We start from the raw sequence: 7382 nt of genomic DNA, 5'->3' as shown, positions 1-7382 counted from the left end.
CTCTCTCTCTCTCTCTCTCTCTCTCTCTCTCCACAGTTACTCTTGCTCTCTTCATTCAATCATCCTTAGACAACCGAATCCTACCAACATATCCCTCGCAAATACCACTCAGATCCTTCTGGTTCTGAGGATTCTTTTTTTTTTCTTCTTCTTTGGTTACCGTAACGACACAGGAACGCTGGTAACCTGTGTGAGAGTAGGCCTATATTTCCCTCCCATTGGAGATTTCTACAAAACCTAACAATTCAGCCTATTGACAGAGCAACATTGCAATCACTCGCTCAGAGTGATAATAAGCAATACCACTCGAGCGATCATTAGAACAAGAAGGTACTTTTGTCTGAAGAGTATCGGGCTGTGTTAAGGCCAGAAGACTCGATTTATCCGTCGATTTGGGACGTGTGTGTATGCACAAATATCTCTCCATATGTATGTGTGTAGAGTACGTATGTATTCATATGTGTATGTATGTATGTATATATATATATATATATATATATATATATATATATATAATATATATATATATTTTTGGGCTCAAGCCATGTCGTCCTGATGGAAGTTCCTATAGGGTAGCTTCCTAGGGTATATTACAACTACGGCGATATTCCCAGAGAATTTACCTTAAGGTACCAGAATTCTAACTCCTGGAGCGAGTATCCCTCGTGAAAGGGATATCGCGACATATCAGAGGACGTATTCTAGACACGTCACATGGCAATCTACATCCTGGACAGAGATTTCGTCTCGTAGGAGGTGATTGACGAGATACGAATTCGGGAAAGAAAAAGGGGAGCCGCTCCCAAGGCTTCCCTATCCCCCGTTTCGTATGCGTGCCTGGCGCCAATCCTGGCGCCATCTGTATTCCTTTTTGCGTAGCTTAACAACTCGGTGTTTTTTCCTGTTTTTCTCGCAAATCTTGGACTTATTCGGCTTTTCATGGCTTCTCCGTCTTCGTTGGCCTCTGATAAGTTGAGTATAGTGTCTGTTATGTATAAATGTAGGCTCTTGGTAAAATTTTGAGTGATTAATAGGATTAATCTTTGATACAAGAGCCGTAGCCTACCAGAGGTGTCCTGGACACTGTCGCTCGCTAGGTATAAATTAGTTAGTCAGAGCGACATTCCTGGTTGTTTTGCTTTAATAAATTTTAGCTATTTAGCTTTACATAGGATTTCCATTCGTGCTTAGTATTATTTGGCGAAGTATTCGCCATTCTGGCCTACGCTAGGCCATGTAGCCTAGTCCTTTGGTCCTAGTACTTCATGCATGATTTTGGTTTTTCCGAGTGTAATTAAAATTTTATTGAAGCTTTAGGCTATATTTTATACATTTTAGACTGTGTGGAATATTTCCAAGATTGTATACGTGTGAGTTTCGGTGAATTAGGTAATCGATTCTCTTGGTGCCTAGGCTAATTGCTTATGAAGCCTTAGTATACTTTATCATACTCCCCGGTTGCTTTCTTTTCTTCGGAGAAGGTATGCAATCCCTTTCCCTCTGTTTAAGCCTTGGGCTTATCCCTAAGTGGTTTTTTCCGAATTTATTTTCGATAAAACTATACTAGGGTGTTACTGTACCTTCCTGTTCCTGTAGTTATGGTTCAAGAGGGACAGAACAACAGAGTTTTTAGTCTGAGTCTGTGTTGTCTGGCTTGGGGCAGAGTCCCCCTCGCTGACCTAACACATACAAAGGGAGCTTAGCTCCCTTAGGTCACTACCGAAGGTTTCTGTAGTTATGATTCCTTCTTTTGTGATCTACCAGACTAGTCCTGTTGCTGTTCTCGGGGGAGGATAAGTTCTTCCCTTGGGAGTAGCAACGCCTTCCTTGCTTTGGTGCTCTGGAAGCTGGCAAGTATTGCTGGCCTTTCCCCTTAGATCTCCCTTAGGCTAAGATAAGTTTCTTGGCTGCGGGTGATCTGTCACTAAAGCAAGGTTGGCAGGACCCTCTTGTCCCTTCCCCCTCTATCTCCGTAATGGCCTAGCCATTACTGTACTGTACCTTGCCGGCCGGCAGAGCTGGCCGGCAGGGGTCTTACTGTACTGTACGTCGTTCTACTTCTGGACCTAGTATAGGTTGGGATGTGGAATTGACTCAGCCCATTGCCGGCCGGCAGAGCTGCTGGCCGGCAAGGGTCTTATGTTTTCGAGTGCTGCCTGGACCTCTCTTGGTCCCTCATCCATGCCTGCCGGCAGAGCCGGACGGCATTGGTCAAGGAAGCCTGAATTAGTTTCTCCCCTTCCTTATATGCACTCTTTCGGTTGCCGGGCTTGGAGGTTGTGTACTCTCTTATCCCGGCATCCATTCTATTTTCTTCTAGTGCTGTACCTGTCCCGGCTGCCGGCCTATGAGGCCGGCAGCCGGGCAGGTGTAGTCTTCTGGTTCTTTTGCTGCCGGCTGGCATCGGTCTTGTACCTTTGCCGGCCGGCTTATGTCAGTCCTTGTCTGCCGGTGACCAAGAGTGTGGCCGGCAGCTGGGTACTACCTTGTGTAGTTGCTGGCCGGCAGCCATTGCCGGCCAACACTGGCTGTTACCGGCCGGCAGTTGCTGCCGACCGGCACAGGCATTTGAACCAGAGTGCTGCCGCCCTATAGCTGTTAAGTAGTATACTTTAAAGCTAGTTGTGGTGTGTGCCGGCCGGCAAAGGCAGGCCGGCACACATCCCCCTATACTGTACTAGTATTCTTCTGTATAGCATATACAGTAAGAAGAAAACTATAGTAAAGGTTTTGGTACAGCACTGTATCTTCTAACACTATTGTGTTTTCTTGCACACCCCTTTGCTGTTGCCCTCAGATAGGAAGCTGAGTTCTTCCCTGTCTATTATCCAGGATTTTAAAATCATTGCTTAGGTGTGAGCTCCACCTGTTTCCTCTGGAAACCTTGCATTGGTTACTCTAGAAGAGATAAACCATTTTTTATTTCATTATCTGGAAGGCTGCAACAATGGGTTGTGAGGGAAACACAAGTGTGTGTCTTTCCTTTCTGAATTGTTATGCTATACTATGCATATCCAGTGATACATAGTTCACTTGATACTCATGGAAATTTCTTCTCTTTACAGAAGGACACTCCGAAGTGGGGAAGTGCTTTCTGCAATGTCAGCACCAAGAACCTCTGCGGACATGAGTTTTGTAGGAGACACGCAGCATACGCTGTCTCCAAGGATGATCTCCGGTATTGGGACCCTCAGGTATGTACTGTGTGCACTAACCTGATTAATGAGACATTTAAATAGCTAGGAAGAAGCTTCGTACCTGGGTAAGGGGCTTCCAAAAGAACACTTCTGGCCCTTATCTTCCAAGTGAGAAGATGAGGGCGTATCCTTTCCCTAAGGCATCAGCTGATGCAGTGATTCCCCAGCCTCAAGAGGAGATCCCCTAAGTTCAGATCCAGGTGGATGCTGAAGTCGCGGTCGCGATGCAAGACATCCAGCTAGATGACAGGATGTCTGATGTGGACGGGTGTCAGGAGGAAGACCTCCTGGCAGAAGCCCAGGATGAAGTTCAAGCCCCTCTACATCGGCCGGTCTCCCAGTAGAGCTGGGACAGGCCCTCTCTTCTATTGTTGGAATGATCCAACAAATGCAGAAGGAGAATCAGGAGAAGGCGGCTGCAATGGAACTGCGAATGCAGTGCCTTGCAGAATCACATGGGCCCCAGAAAAAGCTCAATGTGAAAGACCTTCCCTTGTGCTCAGATGCTAACCCATGGAGGTATGCTGAGCACATACCGATGACGACTGGAAAGATCGTCATCTCGGATAAGCTGGGCTCAGTTCCCCTGGAGGGTGGAATTCTGGCCCAGCAAGGCATCATATCCGGACTGTTATGTCCGGCTGAGGAAGGAACCAGCTTCAAAGGAGGAGACAGAGCCGAAGGAGGTCATAGTGATGGACCATGCTAAGGCTCAAGCTCTACTTTCATCCTCGATGAAAGAGAGGGGCTTCTCTAACTCAAAGGTAGCTGCATTGAATAGGAAGCTCCCTTCCTTTGTGTCCTCGCCTACTAGAGCCTTCCCCTTTTTACAGAAAGGGTTTCTGGCTGTACTAAAAGCAATCGAGGCCGGCAAGTCTTGCCCCTCCCTAGAGGAGTGTAAACCCTTGTCGCTGGCCCTGCCTATGGACCACAAAGACTGGAAGGACGTCCATCTTACGTTCTCAGTGGGAAAGTTGGAGGCTGATATTGCCGGACGTCAGTTCGGCAAGGACCTCCCTAAGCTGTCTGACTTTCTTTTGCGAAGTGAGTTCGATACAAAAGAAAGACTGACTGCCTCAATGTCTCTTCAGACTACTCTCGAGACGATGGCAAGTGACCCCAAGGTCCATGAAATGTTCATGGTAGTGGCCAAGACTCATCTGGCCACAGTGACGAAGGACCTTTATGGCTTCGTCAAGGCAAGGAGAGCTTGTAGGGAGTTCGTGTTTACCTCGGCTACGGTGAGGCACGAGCTAAAGAAACTAATCTCCTCCAACATTTGGGGAAAAGACCTTTTTCCCTACCGACTTGGTCAAAGAAGTTGTTGATAAAGCCGCCTTGGAGAATAGAAACCTTCTCCAGAAGTGGGGCCTGGCTATCAAAAGAAAGTCTTCCCCGGATGAGGGTCCTCAACCAAAGAGGAAGACTATGAGGACTAGGCTACCGTCTCGGCCAGCCAAGCCTCTTAGACAGCAACAGCAACTGCAATTGCCATTGCCCCCAGTGCCCCAGATCGTGGCACAAACCCCGACCACCTTTCAGTGGGTACCCCAGGCCGTGTCGACACAGTCCACGGCATTCACCCCAGCGTTCGAATGGCAGTCTACTTCCTTTCGAGCAAAGCCTAGAGGAGCAGCCAGAGGCTCGTCTAGACGCCCCTCAAGGGGAAGGGGATTCAGGGGTGGTCGTGGTCAGGAAGGCAAGACCTCAGGACGGCAGTCCAAGTGAGGTGATACCGGTAGGAAGGAGACTTCTGAAATTTCGGGATCGGTGGACCTTCGATCCCTGGGCCCACAGCCTACTCAAGAATGGACTGGGCGGGAGCTGGTACAGCACTCCACCCCCGTGCTTTCGGTTTTTCCAACACTCCACCCCCGTTATGGAGGAGTACGTTCAAGAACTGTTGGAGAAAAAGGGTGAAGCCCATCAATTTCTAAGGGAGGCTTTTTTGTGTTCCCAAGAAAGACTCGGAAAAGCTCAGAGTCATTCTGGACTTGTCGCCACTTAACAAGTTCATAGTGAATTGCAAATTCAAAATGCTAACACTGCAACACATAAGGACCTTACTGCCCAAGAGGGCATATTCCGTCTCTATAGACTTGTCAGACGCCTACTGGCACATTCCAATTAGCCATCGACTCTCCCCCTACCTAGGGTTCAGGCTACAACGAAGACTATACGCCTTCGGAGCCATGCCATTCGGGCTAAACATAGCCCCAAGGATTTTTACGAAGCTTGAGAGCGTAGCTCTCAAACAATTTCGCCTAAAGGGAATTCAGGTAGTAGCCTACCTGGACGACTGGTTGGTGTGGGCAGCATCCGAGACAGAATGCTTGCAAGCTTCCAGTAAAGTGATCCAGTTCCTAGAGTACCTAGGCTTCAAGATCAACAGAAAAAGTCTCGACTTTCTCCATCTCAAAAGTTCCAGTGGCTGGGAATCCACTGGGACCTTTTGTCACACCGTTTCTCCACCCCGGCGAAGAAAAGGAAGGAGATAGCGGGTTCTGTCAAGAGACTTCAAGATTCCGAAAGGATATCAAGACACGAGCAGGAGAGAGTACTGCGCTCTCTCCAGTTTGCTTCGGTGACAGACCCAGTGCTAAGAGCACAGCTAAAGGATGCAATCGGAGTTTGGAGAAGTTATGCATCAAACGCGTGAAGAGATCTGAGAAGACCAGCCGCTTCGGCTAAGTACTCTTCTCAGGCCTTGGTCCCAAGCCAGACATCTAAAGAAGTCAGGTTCTTCTTCAGCCACCTCCCCCGTCGGTGACGATTCACTCAGACGCCTCGAAGGAGGGATGGGGAGGTCACTCTCATCGGAAAAAAGTCCAGGGGACTTGGTCCAGGCTATTCAAGACCTTTCACATAAAACTTTCTAGAAGCTAGGGCAGTGCTCCTTACCTTAAAGAAAGTCTCCCCGCGTCATTCGATCCACATAAGGTGGTGATAGACAGCGAGGTAGTTGTGAGATACTTGAATCGACAAGGATCGAGGTCACCACCTCTCAACCAGGTGATGTTGGCCGTCTTCCGATTGGCGGAAAAGAAGAAGTGGTACCTGTCGGCAGTTCACCTTCAAGGAGTCCGCAATGTGACAGCGGACGCTCTATCCAGGTTCACACCGATAGAGTCGGAATGGTCCTTAGACGCAGGATCATTTTCCTTCATTCTGAATCAGTCCCAGAACTGCAGATAGACCTCTTTGCGACGAAAGACAACAAGAAGTTGCCCCTGTACGTGCCCCGTACGAGGACCCCTTAGCGGAAGCAGTGGACGCGATGTCCTTCGACTGGAACAGATGGTCCAAGATTTATCTGTTCCCTCCTCACAACCTTCTGTTGAGGGTCCTCAACAAACTGAGATCCTTCAAAGGGTAGCGGCAATAGTGGCCCACAAGTGGCCGAACAGCGTGTGGTTCCTCCTGGCATTGGAACTGTAGCTGAAGTTTGTACCACTACCAGATCCAGTTCTGACCCAGCGAGTCCATATGTCAACTGTCTGCGCTTCATTACAGAAAACCCGGACCCTGCAGCTCATGATTTTCTCTCCTTAGCGGTGAGAAAGCGTTTCGGGATTTCGAAAGCCAGTATAGACTTCCTTGAGGAATATAAGTGCAAATCTACTAGAAGGCAATATGAGTCATCTTGGAGAAAATGGATGGCCTTTTGTCAAGGCGAAGATTCCGCAGGAGATCTTGACAGACTTCTGCTTATCTTTTTTCCCCACCTCCATGGTCAAGGGTTGGCAGCAAACACGATTTCAGCGTGTAAGTCTGCTTTGACAAGACCCATTCTATATGCCTTCCAGGTCGACCTAGGTATCGAGATCTTTAATAAAGTCCCGAAAGCCTGTGCTAAGCTCAGACCTTCAGCACCTCCAAAGCCCATTTCATGGTCTTTAGACAAGTTCTTCATTTTGCTTCTCTGTTGAGCAATGAAGAGTGTGCGTTAAAGGATTTGACACAAAAAGTTATTTTCCTATTTTGCACTCGCGTCCGAGGCCAGGGTTAGTGAGATTGTAGCCTCTCGAGAGAGGCAGGTCGTGTTCAGTTCCTGGATGGGGAAGAACTGAACCTGTTTCCGGATCCTACGTTTCTCGCCAAAAATGAGTTACCCACCAACAGGTGGGGTCCCTGGAGAATCTGCCCTCTGAAAAAAGATGCATCTCTATGTCCAGTAGAATGCCT

This window comes from Palaemon carinicauda, chromosome 43, assembly GCF_036898095.1.
Source record: "Palaemon carinicauda isolate YSFRI2023 chromosome 43, ASM3689809v2, whole genome shotgun sequence".
Lineage (NCBI taxonomy): Eukaryota > Metazoa > Arthropoda > Malacostraca > Decapoda > Palaemonidae > Palaemon > Palaemon carinicauda.
The sequence above is the reverse complement of the archived record's forward strand: the minus strand, read 5'-3'. Positions refer to the sequence as shown.